This window comes from Neopelma chrysocephalum, unplaced genomic scaffold, assembly GCF_003984885.1.
Source record: "Neopelma chrysocephalum unplaced genomic scaffold, ASM398488v2 Primary Assembly neopelma1_135, whole genome shotgun sequence".
Lineage (NCBI taxonomy): Eukaryota > Metazoa > Chordata > Aves > Passeriformes > Pipridae > Neopelma > Neopelma chrysocephalum.
The window spans coordinates 289,875-308,996 of record NW_020897797.1 but is presented as its reverse complement, the minus strand read 5'-3'; positions in this window follow the sequence as shown (position 1 = coordinate 308,996).

Below are 19,122 nucleotides of genomic sequence, written 5' to 3'. Positions count from 1 at the left end.
AAGCTGGGAGTCAGGTGGCACAAGGAACAGAGTTTCCTTAAGCCAAGTGGAAGTACAATAATTCCCAGGTTCTGCCCTGTTCCTCAAGGTGTGTTTGCGCAGTCGGTTCAAGTCCACCCAAGTCTGCAGCACACACGGGTGTGGCAAAGAGGTGCCACCTCATCCACCCCCGGCTTCCGTGGCCTCTCCTCTTGCTCTTTGCTCCCAGTGGCCAGGTGGAGATCCAGGAACTGCATCTGGCTGAAATAAAAATAAGTAAATGAATTTGAGGATACCAGGAAGGAGTGGGAATGCACAGGCTGGGGGGGAATGGGAGAAGAGGAGACCCCACTCTACAAGGAGACCAAAAGCTTGTCTTGAGCCAGTCCGCAGTTTGCACATGAAAAATGCTGCTCAGAACCACAGGCAGTTGTAAATGAATATCGTGTCCATCTCCTCCACCCTCCATTAGTCATCGCTTAACCAAGCCATACGCATTCAGTCCTTTTCATCTTTCTTCTTGTCAAGCCCTTTGGCCTGTCCCCCTCACCTACTCATCCCACCAATCATTTTAATTAATCTCTGCATTTCTTTGAAACTAATAGTTTGTGGAATGGAGGAAAATGAGTAGGTTAGAGAGACAAAGATTGTGGATGATGGAGGTGGGGCAAAGTGAGGAGACTTTGCAAGACCTGTTGGGCGACCTCTGGGGCAGGACAGCAACGCTGTAAACACAGAGGAAGGCTGCACAAGTGAGGGAGGAACCACTAAAAACAGCTTCCATTTTCCTAAGAATGCTGCCTGAGCAATTCAAACCCTGGATGTTTATGTGCAGCAACACATGAATGAAAGCTGTGATGTGATTGTCTCTAAAGTGGACAGGAGGATCTCTTCACCCAACTAGATTTCTCACTGTTGTGCCTCCCATTCCCAGCTGGCTTTACAGAGGATTTCAGTGCTCACTGCAAGTGCTCAGAAATATGTTTCTGAGTATGACTACAAGTAATGAACTATATATTTTTTTATTCAAACAACTGTATGTATTTTATAATTTTTTATCAAAATTCTAAGCAAAGAGAAGTTGACATTGTCTAAAGATGAGTCCAAAAGGAACGCCGTGGCCTTGCTTCCCATGCTTTTTAGAATCCCAGAATGATTTGGGCTGGAAGGGACCTGAAAGATCATTTAGTTCCAACCCCACTGCCACAGGCAGGGACACCTGCCACTAGAAGGATGTTTAGGATGTTACAAATCTCAATGTCACACCATTAATGTCTCTATGTTCATTATTTCTATACCACAGCATAGCTGGTGCTCCAGGAAATAGAGAATGGGCAGAGTTCCCGTCCTGTGGAGCCTACAGTCAGAAAATCCTCTACACACCAAGAAGGCTGGCAGAGGAGCAGTTGATCCACAGTGGGAGCCCAGAGAGGGAAGGTGAGCAGGAGAGGAGGCACTGGAGGACGGGTGGCATATGGGAAGCAGACGGCTGTGCTTGGCATCGTGAGCTGGCAGCAGGAAAAAATTCCCCACACAAATAGAAGCATATTGATGCTGAGTGGTGGGGAGGGAGATGAACACCTTTGAAAAGGTATTTATTATGTTTGGGGAGAAAGATCCCACTGGAAGCCTGCATTTGTTCCCATATTAGTGAGTTGGGGGTTTGCTGTGAAGAACTGGAGATGGCTTTGTGGCACTTGGATATTTCCATAAACACGCATTAAAGTTGGTAGTGTCAACAAAATGGATTTATTTATGGTTGTCAGTTGTGACTGAAAGCCCCAGAATAACTGGATTTAACTATTCAGAGGTAAAATAGCTCAGTTTTGATGAGGGTCTCCAAATGCTTGGATTTTTAATTAATAAACAATCTGGCATCCTGTCAAAGTCGACACCTTGCTCTGTCTTAGCAGCTGTTGGCACAGTGGGCTCCTGGCAACCTGGGATAAAGCCATGCTTGCAACAGGAGAAGGGGAGGAAGCGAGTCTGCGTGAGACCAAAACTGCCCAGTGCAAAGCACCACAGAACTCAGGGATTTCCAGGGAATAGTCAAGCTTTCCTGCCCTGTGCCGTGGGCTCTGGATTAGACATAGGCAGCGAGTCCGTGTTACTGAACGTCAGCAGTGGCTGGTGGGTGACAGATGTAAGGACACCTGTCTGGATTTGGGCAATGTCCCTGACAAGAGGAGCAATAAACAGGGAAAGCATTCAACAGTGAAAGTAGGTCCTGCAGGTTGCTCCCTCCCAGGGATTAGAGTGGTGGAGCCTGTGGGGAAGTTCACAGAGTGCCTGCTCACGTAATTCAAATGGAAACATTCACTCTGGATGACAGTCATTTGTGTTGGAGTCATGGTATGGGAGCAGTTGTGGTTGCCAAAGAGCCAAGGAAGGCAGTGCAGGGAGGAACGGGCATAGCCTGGGAAGGACAGTGCCTGGAAGCACAAACAGGGATCAAGTCTTCGGTTTTGGAGAAGGTGCTATGGAACTGCTTCTCTTCCTCAGTCCCAGCTGATTAATAAACAACAACCCGATCTCTGATCGCAGCTGAAGCATCACACAACAACAATGTAGCTGCTCCCCCCTGGTCCAGGCAGCCCTGTCACCTCAAAGGGTGGGAATGTCCCAGTCTTGCCCACAGCAGCCTCTTAGGACTTCCATAGGAGAAGAACCAGGACAGTCAAACCCCTGAAAATTGCTGTTATTTCCTCTTTTCTTTGGTAAAAATTGTATGCAGCTGCCAGCACAATATCTGTATGTTGCCTCGTTTCAGAAGGAAGCAGAGAAGGAAAATTTAGCCCAGAATCCATATTGATCCCTACCTGAGATCCTGGTTTTTTTCACAGTGGGCTCAGGAGCACTGTTCCCATGTGTGCTAGAGCAAGTCCATGAACAGCCAGCAGTGCCTTTGGCAGATGCATTGTTCAGCTCACAGGACTGTTTACAGCCTGTTGAGAACATATGAAACATATAAAAAGCCATAACATTTAAATATATTAAAACCAACTTCACAAGATCAAGGAAAATTTTCAGGATAAAAAGACAATACTAAAGCAATAGCCTAAGGGCTATGATGGCTGTGAATTGAGATTCAGCTTGGTTTAAATTTTACTTTTTTTTATGGAGCAACTAGAAAGCCATCCCAGAAGTGGCTGTGTGGTATTTGGAGAGCTGGGTGCTCTGTGCACAGATTTCCAGTGGCTTCTGCTCAGTGAGGAGAAGGCTGTGGGCTCAGGTGAATGCTGTGAGAGAGGTGAGGCACGTGTGGTGTAAGAGTTAATGGCACAACACAGCCTTGCTCTATACGAGCACGTTTTGTGCTGATGTTTTCCAGTTCCTGCGTTCCGTGCAGTCAGGGTAGGAAAAGGTGTGTGTGTGGCTGGCAGAGCTGCAAGCCCAGACACAGCACTTCTGGGTGTGGGTGCTTCCAGCCCTGTGCCAGGTGCTTCAAATAGGCATTTGTGTCAGAGATCTGAGGTCAGTGCAATGATAGCCCATTTCAGCCCTGGATTATGACACAAATATTAATAAGAACAGTGGTGTATTTCACATTTATGTTATTGGGCAGCAGGGTATTTACCTACCCCTGTAGCAGTACTGGTAGGGAATATACTTCTCTTCAAGACAACCGAGAGAACTTAAAAAAGTTTGGCAAAACATTCGTTCACATTTTTAATGAAACCTTGTGACTTTAATGAGAAGTAATTTTCTGTATACCAGTAGAGGAAAAACAGAACAGAATAAACTCAAATGGGGTGGAAGTGCACTCTTCCCTGCTTTTGCCTCCCTGCTGAATGACTCTTAATCACTTTTTACATCTTTGTAGCTTGATTTCCCTGCTTGTAAAAGGAACATAATGAGACCGAAGTCCTATAAAGCATGCAGATCTGGGGGGAATAAATACTGGACAAGTGGTATGAACTATTTTTATTTTTAAAATGCATTAAGGAAAAGGTACAGAGAAGGAATGAATTTTCATCTGGAAGAAGATCTAGGATTAACTTGTTGGCATAAAATATTTGTTACTGCCCCCATTTGCTTTTAGGATATTAATCATTGACATTTTTATTGGTTCATCAGCCTTCTAATGCATTTTGAATCTGACCCAGGACTGTGTGGAGCAAATACTGGCACTTAGATTTATGCCAGCTTCACTCTCTGGTCACTCTTTGACATTTTTGACCAAATATCTTCCAGTTGCTCTGGGCCTGCTTTTTGTGTGTGGGGGGGGTTATTTTGTTTTCTTTACATTTCGAGTCTGTGCTTTGAGGGGCTCTGACAGTGATTTGGAGTTGTCCATGTCACAAATGCAGTATAGGGGAAGTATCACATGGCAGCTTCCCAGGAGGGGCATTGCCACCAGCACCTCTCCAGATCATCCCACAGATCATTTCTTTAAAGAGTAAGCCCTGTTCTGAATCCAAACCTTTGAGAAGAGGATGACCATGTGAAACACAGGAGCTCCCCTGCTGTACACAGCCCTCGGGGAAGAGGAGTGTGCATTGCTCTTCCTGGGGAGGCGAAGCTTATGGCCCCCTTGGACACCTCCTCCCAATAAATCTGCACCTAAGCCTTCCTGCCTGTTTTACACCTAGGCTAAGGTTTGGAATGCTGTCCATACAGCAATCCTTTTTAAGGCAAACTCCGGAGCGCTCCTGAAGATGTAAATCAGCAGAGCCTGGAATGACGTCGGTGCCCCGTGTGCTCGGCCGGCCCTGCTGACACAAGACAGTCCTGCCTTTTCCGGCTCCCACGCTGTCCCCTCCCTGGCGCTGACACAGCCGAGAGGTGAAGGGTGTTGGGAAATACAGCCCGTTCAGATCTATCCCAGCGAAAAACCTGAATGGCTGCGGAGCGAGGAATTTGCTCCTTTTCAGGGAGTCACCGGCATATCCCGGATTAAAGTCTTGTCAGAGCCACCCTGTGAGTGCCAGTCACGGCTCTCCCTGAAAGCCAGGAGTTTCCCTAGTGTGTCCCAACAGCTCCTGGCTAAAGGGAATTGCGCTGCAGCTGGAAACTCGATCAAGCGAGTGTCAAAACATTTCATTCATCCTCACTTGATGCTTAATACACCTTTACTGTGGCGGGTCGTGCTTCCTAAGCCTTGTCAACATCGCAGCCGAACAAAGGCTCGTCCCAAGGCTGGGTGTTGTGTAAATAAAGCCTGTGCCTCGCAGGGTGTCACGGAGTTAATGTGGAGTCTGGAGAGGGGAGGGCGTGGGAGCACATGCCAGTGTTAACGTTCTGCTTTCTGCTCAGGATTGCAACAGGATTGCAACAGCCCGGCCTATCTGAGCTGCTGCACGTCCCGACAGCCTGTCTGCTCTGAATTTGATAGGGGTGGTGATAGAACAACACACCTTTCTGGGAAATGGTCATGGACAGCAACACTTCGTTCTAAGGAAATTTCAAATAAACCGTAGCAGTTTTCTTCTCAGAGTGGTGATGCTTTCCAGGTGGCCAAAAAAAAGGAAATCTGTCTGGCAGCATTCACTCAAGGGATAGTTTCGGGGTGAGGAGGGGGAATGCTGGAAATCCCATGGACTTCAATAGCTGTGCTTATATCTTTGTGGTAGCTCTGACTCCTTCACTTGCTTCTCACAGATCAGTAATCAGGGGACAATTGACAGGAGTAACCCCCCTAGTAAAAATATACAGCTGTTTCTGAAACAAACAGCATTTGATTTGCAAAGCTGTGTGGTAAAGGACATGCTTAGGGTGTTTTTTCAGGCCTCATGGGAAGTTTTACGAAGAGCAAGCTACCTTTTAGCAAGTGCTTTTCTGTTAGTTTCGAAATTCTCCCTTGCTTTTCTCTAGAATTTTTTTTTCCCACAAAAGATGATAGAAACCATAAGAAAAATCTCAGCAGAGCTTACTGCTCCCCTACCCTCTTCTCTCCCTCCCTCCCTCCTCCCAAAAACACTGGGAGCTCTCAAAAAATATTTTAGTATCCTGGAGATTAAAAACAGTATCTTTAATTTGTATTTGTCTTGTAATGGCTCTGACTTTCACCGCCTTGTCCTCCCCTTTGTTGGGAGTACATGTGTGAGCACTCCCTCTAATGTTGTTTATATGCCCGCTGTCAGGTTCAATAAGCAGTTTCTTAGCAGGGCACCTTCCCACGTGAAGGGAATGTTTCCAGTTCTTGTCCCAGCTCCTGCTTCCTCCATGTGCAGTGTCCTGACAGAGAACAGCACAAATGGGTATCAGTGATATCAGTCATTGTTCGCTGATAAATGGAAATTAACTCTAAAACCTCATGAATCTACTGGCAGCTTAGTCCAGTTTACAGGACATTTTATAGGTGTTCCAGTTATGTGAGTTTTTATGCAATGCCTGTTTTAAATTTAGGCATTTTATTAATAGTGGATCAGGAAAATTTTAGAACTGTAGGACACCAATGCACCTCTTTGGTGAAATGGAAAAGAATGTGGTAACCAGTTCAAGGATTCTCTATGTGAATAGGCATATTGCTAAAGGGAGTCAAGATAAATGTAAATGTGAATAATTGCTCTGAAGACAAAGAAAAATTGGCAAGCAGCCACACGGGAATTAGAAATGTAACTAATTTTATGCCAATAAATCATCCTGGCGCAGTCTCAGGGCTAGTCAAGTGAGTGGTAAACCCACAGCCAACCTGTAGGACCGAGGATTTCCCCTTCACAGCTGGGTATAGGTAAGTAAAATTTCCCAGAGCAGAAAAACACGTTGTAGAAGCCTCCGGATTTTCAGCTTTGAAGTAGAAGAGATACTTTCATTTTCAGTATCTCCATTAGAGCTTCTTTTTTGCAAGACCAGGAGTGTGAACCCTTGTGTCTGAGCCAAAATTCCAACCTAAGCAGAATGTACTCATCTAAATTTCCCTTTTGGTTTCATTTGGCCAAGGTATTCCTGGGTGTAGTGTTGCTGTGTACTGTTACTGCAGTTGCTGTATTGGGAGCTTGGGAAGGCGCCCGCCTGGAAGAGGTTACATAAAACCCCAACCATTATAAGCTCAGAGAAACCCCTGAGTGTGATGATTAAAAAGAGAAAACGATTAGGGAAAACACATCAAAGAGCCCCAGTGAGAGTCCTAAAAGGAAAAATACTGATTATATTTGTTTTGATTTTGTCTTACATGAGGTAAAAGGCGTGTGGTGTGTCCTGGGTCGCCACCCTGAGGGGTGTGTACTTAAAGACAACAGAAGCAGACTCCAAGGCTTCCATGGGGTTTATTTTGGTTGCAGGGCTGGGAAGATAAGATATAATTGTACCATATACATAGTGGTGTATATCAATCTGAGAGGTTGCACTTCCCATACACCCCTGAGCACCTTGCTTACCCTCTGCCTGCTAATCTGTGTCCAGCAGGAGAACTCTGAGCCTTCTGACCTTTCAAGAAACTTTCAACTCTGATTTTTAAAACAATCACAGAAATGTTTTTCTTTCTCCAAATGTGCAGTTCCTCTCTCTGGTAAAAGAAGTCAGAGGCATGAGATGGGTAACATTGATTGCTAAAGCTGGTATGCCAGTTCAGGTTCAATAAATTGTGAGTCTTAGGGGCTAAAAATTCTTTAGAATTCCACTCCGAGTCTGGGAATAAGAGTAGACAATTATTGATGGTCCTGTTGTTCACACTCCACTGGATTCTCTTATTTTAGAACAATGTTAGATTCACTTTTTAAAGTTTTTTTAGACTTGCTCTGCCCTGGGAACCAGGTTAGAAAAGGTTTGAACTAATAAAATATGCAAAATGTGGTTTTAGGGCTCTCCTTTAAGGTGGAAAGAGGAAGAAAGGTTTTAGTCAGTTATAGCAAATCCAGTAAGGGAAGTGTTTACTTAACACTCTCACAGTTATTTATTTTAATATACCTTTTCAAAGCTTTTCAGCTGGGTTTAGTTCATGTGGACTCACATATTAAATAGTGTTTTTTACTGATATGTGTTTTTCAGTTGTTATTCTGACTTCAGTAGTTACAGTAATTTTCTTTCTGGATGCTGGCATAGTAGATCCCAAACAGCTAAAGGAAAATAACAGGACTTTGAGAATGGGGAAATACAAAATATAATCCTTATAGACTTTGAATTTAGATAGGAAGATAACATCTGAGTTTATTTACCCGTGAATATTGCTAGTATATATACATTTATGAGGCAATAGTGCCCATTATTTTCCTATATCAACAAAAATAATTGTAAACAAGGTGGAGGAACACACTGTGTTGGTGCCAGTTGTGTGATACACAGAGTTTGCTGGTTATTCATGTTTGTCTTTGGCCTTGTCAGAGCTTTCCTGAGTTGAGGTCCAAGCTGCTGCAGAAACTGTCTTGTCCTTCATGCTTTTGCATATAAAAAAAAGAGGCTGCTTGGAACAAAACAAGGAACAACACCTCTCTTCTAGGTGAGAGATCCTTGCATTATCCTTATATCTTGGTTTGCTGACATGCTGGAAAATCCACCTGTTGTCCTGTTTCATTTGGGACTCTGGAGAGCAATGGGTGAATCAGCCAGACATGAGAGACAGGATGAAGGGTGTGGGGAGCAACACACCTGGCAGGACAAGAGAATTTGTCTGTGTCTGGGGTTTCCTGCCCTTGTACATTAGTTACATGGAATTTTGTTCAGCCCAGGAGTGTAAACTGTTTTCCCTTCTTAAAAGAACTATTAAAAATCACTCTGTATTACCAGTGGACCTGGATTCATTTAGTTTTGATCTGATGCTCACAAAACATCAGAGCTGTTTGCAAAGCTAATAGCAGTGTAATGGCAAAAGCAGCAGTGACAAATACCTTTGTTTTTTCCCCTTTTCTCCTTCTTATATCAAAGCTAGAAACGTGGTCTTGATTTATATGCAGGATTACTGATGTTAAAGCTATATAATAATACATCTAAAGCCTAGCACAGTTTATAAATATACAATGCATGTAACTTAATTGCTATTTGTGCTGAATCTTTTTTTTTCCCTGCATACTCTGTCCTACCTTTGATACTGAGGGCACTAATGCTGCACTAATGTAAGAGAAACAGCTGCATTTATCTTCATTTTATTCTCCCAAGTCACAGCAACGTGCTGGAACAAAAGCCACTGTCTAGAGCAAACCTTCTGAAAGTCTTTTAAGGGCATCCATCTGGGCAGACTCTGTGGTTGTGGGAGGGCTGATGCTGTAAATGTTCATCCCACTAATGGTCTCATTGATTTTTATTTACGCTCTTTGTAGGTTGGGCAGAGTCTCACTTTGAGTAAGAGTTGCAGAGAATGTGCTGAATTCTGGAACTGCAGGCGGCTGTTCAACTAAACCCAGGTTTCTCTGTCTGTTTTTAGGGTGGTTGATCAAAGTGGTGCCTCCCAAACAGACTGTCCTGTCTCCAGTGAAGCAGAGGAGAAGTGCAGTTGGTGAGCAGTGTTAAAAACCAGGTGCATAAGTTTGAAAATGTTAATCCAAATCACATTATTATAAGTACTAGGGAAATGTCATGACTTACTGAGATTAAACAAAGACCTGCTTAGAATCTTGTGACTTCAGCTCATAAATGGATTTCATCACTCATTACAGCTGCATAAACAAATGCATGTGGTACATATGCATGTTTTGTTTTGGGAAGCTGTTGTTTTTAAAATCCCCTCCGAGTTTTTTTTAATTGCTCCTAATGAGCCAACGCTCCCTCATTCTGGAGCAATGCCTCGTGTACCTGAGCAGCACAGCACACTCATTGCTTTTAAAAGGGAACACTTTCCCTGCTTTTGTCCCTTCCTGGCAGCTGAACTGCTTTGGCAAGCAAGTTCTTTTAAAGGAGGAATTTACAATATGAAACCTGGTGTCAAAACTTTTATTCCTTTTATGAAAGTAGCCTTGCCCTGGTGCTCCTATGGAGCTGTGGAAATATAATCCCTGCCCAGGCAACAATTGGAGAGAGTCCTACACACGTCTGTGCTCAGACTGAATGAGTTTGTCATGTACCTGGATATTTTTCAGTTGTTTAGTTTAATTTTTCATGTGGTCTGTGGCCTTCTTTCTCCTGATGGGCCTCTCATAAGGAATCCTAGAAGTGAATGCTCTGTGATTACCCAGGGAATTTAGAACTTCTCCCATGTTTTCTTGCCAATATGTTCCAAGTGGGATGTGGCAAGATTAATCCAAGTTTTGGTCTTCCTGCTGTGATTGTTACCTGGAGGGACTAATGGTGGCAGGAGTTTGTGATGTAGAGCAGACACTTGTCTGTGGATTTAAAAAGTCATACAGATCAAAACTGTGGAGGTATTCTCATATCTTTAAGTTCAAAGTCGCTGTTTTCAGTTAAACCCACATTTTGTGGCATCTCCAGGCAGGCAGTTATCAAAGTTTAACCTCAAGAAACCAAGCTGGCAAAATATCTGGCTAATTTTTTGAATTTCAATGTGCCATTTCATATTCAAGACTGGAAAGATGTATTATTCCTGGATGGGTAATGTCCCATTTTAATGTTACACTGTAAATTGTTTTTTTAACCATATCTAAAGGGAAATCACTTCCCCCCCAAAAAAAATGTTCAAGGACTCTCAATTTTTGTGGCCATTTGCTGAGAAAGATTTGAAAATCAAATTTAAAAATGGATATTGCTGGGAAGAAATGGTACTTCTTTTCCCTATTTTAGTTGCAGCCTCCTCTTTTTACTTCTAAAAACTAGAATCAGGAAAGAAAAAAGTGCAACACTGTGGGACAGTTCATGTCTAGAGGTGCTTACACATATATCCTATTTAGATGGATTTGGCCTGAAGTGCTTTAGTTTATTTTACTCCCTAGAAAAATAAAACAGGTAATAAAAAGAAATATCACTTAAACTGAATGAAGCTGAAATATTTTTGCTTTTCTGTCAAGCAGCCTTAATTTTCAGGCAGCTGAGGAGGAGTCTTAACCATGCATGGTTCCTAAAGCTTGCTTGAACAAATTGCTGAGTGTCTGAGGCTTGGAGTGTCCTGCTCCTTCTGTTAAAGCCTGTGGAGAACCCAGTTGCTCCTCACCTCTGGAAACCTGCCCTCTTACGTAGGCAGCTAAAAAGCTGCCTGACATTAGAGCCTTGTGCTCCGAAATGTTGCCATGAACGCCTTAAAATGTCACATTAATATCGAGTACAGTTCACCCCCAAACCATCTGCCTTTGCAGAGCTGAAAATGATGTTTCAATTAATTAATTAAGCTGTTCTGTTCCCTAATAAGGCCTATTTGAAGCACTCGGAGGCTGCAGACAGCGGGGCCGTAGGTCTGCACTGAGCAGCTGTGGCCTGGCCAAGGGTCTCCCCAGGCAGTGGGGGATCCCTGGAAGCCCTGCCTCGCCTCACCTGGATGTGCCGGCTGGGAAAATACCTGGCTGTGTCCTTATAAGGCCAGCGAGCTGCTGCCAGCCCTGTTCCTGCCCCAGCGCTTCCCGGCTCCGCTCAGCCACAGTCCTAAAAAGGCAGTTCCTCGCTCCCGCTTCCCACAGCTGAGCTCCCCAGGGAGCACAGCCCAGCCCTCCCAAGCCAGGCAGTGCACTCACAGGGAGAGCCGGCCGGATGGATTCTGCTTCTCCAGGAAGATGTTGTGTTTACAGGCACTGCTGGGGTTCTCCTTCCTCTTGTTCAGTGAATAATGACAAGTACAGTGCAGTGTGGTGTCCGAGCCGCTCCGCTGGAACAGTTCAGTAACGGGATAGATCCCTGTAGGATCCACACGGGGAAGGAGACACTTGGTGTGAAGCAGTTCAGAGCTGTGGTCTTGAAAGCATATTAGGTTATGGGTTTATAATAGAAAGTCCTCAGCAGCAACATGAGCTCAAAGAGATTCACGTCCTTTTCCTTCCCTCCCTTGGCTGCCATTCCTGCTCTTTGCCTGAGCTCGCTCAGTTCTTGTGGGGCCACGCCGAGTTCTGGGGTTCATTTGTGCTGAAAGCCAGAAAAGGGATTTCTGCTCAGATTCACAGTGTGGCTTCACAAAACCTTGTGCTTATGTAACTGAGTGAGGGCTGGGTAGGAAAGAGGGGGAAAAAACTTAGTTATTAATACCCTGTGCTCTTCCTAATGTGAAACCAAAGCTGCTGTACTCTCCTCCTGAATAAAAACTGTTCAAGTGCTGAATATTTTATTAGATATTTTTACAACTCTAATTGAAAATTTCTGAAGGTTCTGATTATTGGCTTATTTATTTCACATGCCAAGTTACAAGCTTAGTTACAGTCTGATAGATTTTAAGGACAAGTTCTTTACTGGAGCCAGATTTTGGAAAGGCTTGAATATGCTAATTCAAAAGAGGGTTTACACGAGATTTTTTCCTTTTTATTAAATCAACAAATCATCCTGGCTCAATTTGAAAAAATAAAGAGGAGTGTTTCTTGAATTTAAGGTCTGTGAAATCCTGGCACTGAAGAGTCACACGCTCATTTCAGAAAGGGGCTTAAAATAATTCTTTTTTCAGGGGGCTGTTTGGGAACAGTCCCTGGATGGTGTGTTGTGTGGAGCATGTGGGACGTTGGGGTTCAGCTCTCAGACCTGAACACGCTGTACTCAACACAGCCCTTTGTCTCCTCAGAGCCAGGCGCTTCCTTCGTTTATCAGGCTGCTCCTGGCAATCCTGCTCAACCTTTGGACTTTATGGCCTCTCTCAGGATGTAGCACTGGTTCCCTAATATCTCTTCTCTTGTCTTTTGCCAAGTTTCCAGCAGGCAATGAGGCCGTGACAAGCAGGGTCACAGGTGCTGAAGGAACTCAGCAGCACAGACAATTGTTATTATAAAATTGGATTCTGCAGTTACAAGGATGAAATGCTGCTGCTCTTTATGAATCTGGCATGCCATCCTCATCTTTTTTTCTGAGTTTCTAAGGTGTTTTCAGGTGTTTTCTAGCTCCTTTTGTTCCAGTGCTAGGTGTGTGCTGTGGATTTAGTAGGTGGGGTTAACAGTACTGATGGTAGAGATTAAAACAGAAAAAAAAGGGAGATTGCCATGCATTCATTTAATGCACGTTGTTAGCTGAGATCTGCTCTGTGTTTTCTAATGTTGTTTTTGTACTGCTGGTTCCTTAAATATCTGTCATGTAAAATGGTAAAACAAGTTATTCCCATGTTGGAATGGTAGTAAAGGAGATATTTAGGAAGAAACAGATCAGGCAATAAGGAAGAGGGTGATTAGAGAGAATCGCTGATCGGGCAATAAGGAAGAGGGTGATAGACACTCTGGTACCATGAGGCAGGAGATGACACACGCCTATGGAATTCAGTAATTTAGGAGAAGCATTTACAGCTATAGATTTTGGACACTAAATATAGCAGAGAATTGTTTAACAAAACCCCGACTGGAAAAGGGGTGCTCCTGCCTCTGCCAGGTAGGGGGTAAAGGTCATGGTAAAGGAATATGGGGAATGCCACTCCCTAAAAAGTTCTTCCCCTCAGTGTTTCTGGTTGGCTGTTGATTGTGGTCCCAACATACACCATGTGTTGTCATGGTTTGTGACCCCACAGCTTTGGAAGATGTGTGTTTTTGGGAAGACACACATATGAAATGACAGTGGGACAGCAGTTATTCTGAATTAAGAAAGTGCCCACATGTATTTTTTAAAGTGAAAATCAACATTGCTTGTCTTCCATACTCTGTGATTAAAGCAGATTAAACTGTCAAGGTCTGGGCTGGTTCTCCCCTTGACTCTGCTCTTGTGAGACCCCACCTGAAGGACCATATCCAGCTTTGGGGGCCCCACCATAAGGAGGACCTGTTGAAGTGAGTCCAGAGGAGGCCAAGAAGATGCTCCAAGGGCTGGAACCCCTCTGCTCTGGAGACAGGCAGGGAAAGCTGGAGGTGTTCAACCTGGAGACCTTAGAGCCCCTTCCAGAGAGGGACTTTGGACAAGGGCCTGGACAAGGGGAATGGTGTTAAAGAGGGTTTTTAAATTTCCTGAAGAATTTCTTCCCTGGGAGGGTGGGGAGGCCCTGGCACAGGTTGCCCAGAGAAGCTGTGGCTGCCCCACCCCTGGAAGTGTCCAAGGCCAGGTTGGAGAGGGCTTGGAGCAACCTGGGATAGTGGAAGGTGTCCCTGCCATGGCAGGGGGTGGAATGAAATTATTTTAAAGGTCCCTTCCAACCCAAACCATCCTGTGATTCCATGAAGAGTTCTCTATATACACGAAGCGCTTGAATGCACCCAAACCACCATCAGTCTGAGTTAACAGCCCCCATCTCATGCTCACTAATGCTTTTCTCAACCTGTGATTGTATTGCTTTTCTTAGTCCAAAATGCAGAGCTCTGCTTGGGGCTCTCACTAGTCCTTGGTTTTGTATAAATTTGTAGCAACTTTAGTGATGTTGGTATTTTTTATAGACTATTCCAACTGCAATCTTTGAATGCAGTAATGGTGAAATCAAGGACACAGCCTCCTTTCAGGATGTGAATTAAATTGTAGAATTCAGAAAATATAAACTTACCGGCCTCAGAATGTTTCACCACTTTAACCACACTGATAAAACAGTGAAAAATTGTGATTTGAAGGTGAAATTTAGAAAACCTTGGGCCCTTCCCATCACTAAGGTGGTCTGAAGACCTGCAGTGTAATGGTAACCCTTGTGTTAGCCTGTGTGCAGGCTCAGCCCTTTGTTCATTCTCTGATCATCAATCTTCAGTTAATTCAGTGAGACTTGTTGTGGAAAAAGGTGACTAAAGGTATCTGAATTTACCCTTTAACCACAGGAGGAATTGAGCCCCCGTTCTGATAACACAGGTTAAAGCACACTTTAGAACAAGCTAATGTTGTTAAACCCCTGCATATCAAATGTCATCTGTGTTTGTAAATGGGACCTTTATCAGGAAACGTCACTAAGAATCTAAGGAATCTTTAACCAATGGCTTATTACTTCCAGGGATGGGCTCTGCAGGTAGTTTATGTAAAGCCAACATTTTACTGTTAATGTATATTTGGTCAGGAAGCAAACACACCTTCCTAGTAAGTGTATTTCCATGTAAACAGTACAAACCCACGTGTTCCAGGCTGCCAATGGCATTGCCACTTGTGGAAATCAAACTTACAGAATTCAGAGAATCAACCATCAGAGCTCAGCTTGCTCATTGCTTTAGCAGAGTATGTTGGAAATCAGAACAGAGGAGTTAGTGCTGGGGAAACCTGTGCTGTTAATTCGCTCCTGTGGCAGTCTGTGGATCATATTCATTGATATTTCGAAGGCTGTAATCGTTTCTCTTTCACTAAGTGCAAATCCTTGTGTCTTAATGCAAGAACCAAACCCTTCAATGCTTGCAACAGACATCCCAAAGGCAAACAGACCAGTCAGAGCCCTGAATGACCTGGTGTGACCTCAGAGCTGACTCTGCTTTGGGCAGGAGGTTGAACTACATGTGCTTCTGGGGTCCCTTTCAGCATGAATTATCCTATGATCTTGTGATTTGTAAAAATGGTTAATGCTGGTTTTTATCTCCTTTTGGGGTTTCATACTTTGAACCTTTTTCAAGATGATTGCTTTTCAGAGAAGACTTTGACACTGAGAACTGTCACCTGCTAAAGTCTAATCACACAGTCCCACTGAAGTGAGATGTCGTGTTATCCTTTGAACGTGGTCACTCAACTACTTTGCACACAAGGTAGTGCCAGCCACAGGTCTGGGTGTTCAGTGTATCCCGCGAGCTGGACCATGTGTGTATTATCCACTTTTTAAAAAGATTTCATTGAAAATATTTGATCTGGCCTGCCAAAAATGTATGATCAGGCTGTTTTAAATACCATGGCTTCAGGATTCCTTTGGGCTGGGAGGGACGATATTAATATGTCATCCCCAAGTATGTGAGATGTCTCCTCTGTATTCCTCAGGTTGCACAATTTAAATGTCTTTTGCCTTGCCAGTAAAATAGTGTCAGGGGACTTAATACAACTCACAGGGCCTGAGTTTCCTTCATGGGCTCCAATAACAAGATATGGTGATCCTGAAGGAATTTACCAAAAGAAAGGTGGCATTTCCCGAGGCTCTCATCCCTGGTGGGTGCAGCCCAGCTTTAAAGGTACTGACCAGAAACACCTTGAAGTGCTGGGCTGTAAAGTACAGCAGCTGTTGTGCAAGCTGTGATTCCTGTGGTGAGGATGCGAGACTTAAAAATCGGGTAGGGTAGAGAGCAGGAAATGGGAGCCATTACCTCTGTCCCAAGGGAAGTGGTTCCCCTGGTGAATCACAGCCCTGGTTTCCCTGTGCTGTGTGGGAGTGGCGTCCTGTCCCACGAAGATATTCCCAGCTCCTGGGGCTTGCCAGGTCCCACTGCTGCAGGGGGAAAGAGCAGGACACTCAGTCCCACCAGCATCCCTCCTGTGCTGCCTTCCACCATGGCTTGGGCAGCTGGAGCAGGGCAGCATCGGGGTGTGCCAAGCCCTGTTTGCTGCATGGATTCAGTGACACGGTCCATTGCTGTTACGGAGGTGGCCAGAGGGGGACAAGGACTGCAGTCCTGTGTGGAGGAGTTTGGCCACGTGCCACGTGGGCCTCGGGTTATCCCGTAGAGAACAAAACCTGCTGCTGTGTGAGACAGCCCAGGTTGCCAAGTCTTGCCTTTCCCCCCCCACCTCCGTGAGTCACCCGGTTCTGGCAGAGCCTGGCTCCCGTCTCACAGTGGCACAGGAACCTCCTGCCCTGGCTCACACTCCAGCCTCTCCTGGAGGAAACCTCCGTCAGCATCTGAGCCCGCTCTGGCTGTGCCAAAGAGCTGCCACACCCTGGGTTCCTCAGGCCTTCTTGTCAGGGCACCACTGACTTACTCACAGCGGATACAGACACTGAAACCAAGCAGTGCCTCCCCTGCTTCATGTGCTCTGTGGCTCCCAGAGGCTTTCCCAGGGCTGGAAGGAGTGTGCACCTTCATTCTGTTCTGTCTAGTCCCAAGCTTCCTAACAGGCAGAAATGAGGCAGATCCTGGCAGTGGAGTGTTGGTGGTATTTATCCTTCCTAAGGCCAATACTGAGATAAGTCCCCAAACCACTGTTCATCCCAGGCTGTGTGTGTTCTCTGGAGCAGTGCCATTAATGACTCTGCGCTGGGAGCACAAACCATGGATGTGCACAGTGGGTGTTGTGAAGGGACTGAGCTGTGCCTTCCATTTCCATGTCTTTCTGCCCTGATTAAGTCCCAGAGCTGTCCCACAGCTCACTCACTATGAGCAGATCATTTAGAGGTTTCTGTTGTTTGTAAGTTGTGGTGCAGAGAAAGCAAGACCTGAGTCCCCAAGGCTCCTGGTGACATTGTGGCTCACCAGAGATCTTTCATATCAGCCCTCATTCCTTGCTAAGAACTTGTCATCCTAATCTTGGAGCTAGAGGTGCAGCAGCACCTCTAATAATTACCTCTAGTAATTTTAGGAACTTAGGTCTTTCCTATAAATTTTGAGTTAATTTTATGATATTAGGAAGCTGATGCAATGGAATTTTTGTATCATGAGATGTCTTTGCAGCAATAAAGTCTGTCATTAAATCTTAATGGCAATCCATGAAAGTGTTGCAGTTTGGGACAAAAGGTGGCACTTATCTAGTAAAGTTAACAAGGGAGTGAACGTCTCTAGGCCTGACAGGAGTGACCTAGGGCAGGTCTATTGGTCTTTTGTGGATGGACTTCAGTTTTATCTGCTCATATGCTAAGATAGCCAGGTGTAAACTATTTCTATTAGAGAAGTTAAGCGTTCATGGTGAAGTAGCTTGTGCCTGAAACAATAATCCTTGCTAAGGACCTGAATTTATTAGAACAATAATTAGCTTATTAGGCATATAGCCTAGTTTGAAGTTCATGTTCCATCTGACTTAGATCCAATGAGTTCAGGTAATTTGTAAAAGACAGCCCATGTATACTGTGAGAGGCTGTAAAAGGATTTGTTGAAGAAACCAAATGGGAAACCACACATAGAAAATCTTGGGCTGTGTGGGAGGGGAGAAGAACAGAATGTACCTGTTCCAGAGAAGTTAGGTTTAGCTGAGGGGCCAAGTCATCAGGGGCAACAGAAGGCCCCTGGATGTAATAATTGGACTCTAATTCTCAGGAAGGAACACTGGAAAGAGGATCCACATGTGTGCTTAGAAAAGCCAGACTGGATTATGCTTGGACTTTGCTCACTCCATAGAGGTCACCACACACTGGAACAGGTGGGTTCAGAAGTCAGTGATGTATTCAAACAGGGAAGGACAATCAGATCTGTGACAGCTCTCCTGTCATTGGCACCTCAAAAAAGATGCTTGCAGGTGAATTCCCCTCCTGCCTATAGGCTTAGGTAAGGAAAACCAGGCATATAGTAGGGTCTTAATGATAGAAAGGTTCTGACAGAGAACTGGAGAGGATGGAAGGGGCTTCAGGGGTGGGAGTGCAGTGTCCTCTGAAAGGCAGAAAAATACTTGCAAATATTGTATCTATTCAGATGGAAACAATTTCTTGTAGGGACATCTGATAATAATTTTTGCAGTCAAATACAATTTTTACTTTAAAAGTGTGAAGAGATTCTTTTGCTTTTGGGTAAACTAAAAACAACTCAAGCCGCTGATATCCCTCAGAAAACACCTTTTTGGCCTTTCCATTTCATTTGTCCTTCCTGATAAAAGGGGGACACCTTTTATTTCTGTATAATAAAACAGTCTTGCCAAAATCATGGTAAGGTTGCACAGTAAGTTGAATCAAGCTATGTACCTGAACACAAACCCCACCAATCTTACAAGTTATTTTGTATTTGTTATTTTATGGGTTTGGTAAAGACAAAATAGCCAGGAAATTCAGCAGGGGAAGTGAAACTGCTGGCTACCAAATTTTAGTTGTTATTTTTAATGTAACAGTACCCCGTTCCTGGATAGGGAATAAGCATGAGGTGACAGGTGGATGCAGACGGAGCACTAGGAAACTGGAAGGTCAGGTCAGGCCACTGACACCAGGAATTGAACAAGAGCTAGGGCTGAGATTCCTGGTAAACCTACAATTAGATATTCGAGCTAATGAAGGAGAGGCTTAGCCTTAAGGACATCCTCTTCCTGGTGGTTTCTTGTGCTCCTGGGTGCCAACACTTCTGGTGTTACGAGCACAAATCTGCAACAGCAGCCTTAATGAAAGGGGTACATACAGCTCTATCCGTCCAGCATCACATGCTGAATTAGCATTTCTGATCAACCTCTGCTTTTTGTGCAAATGCTCCAAGGTGTCAATCCTTA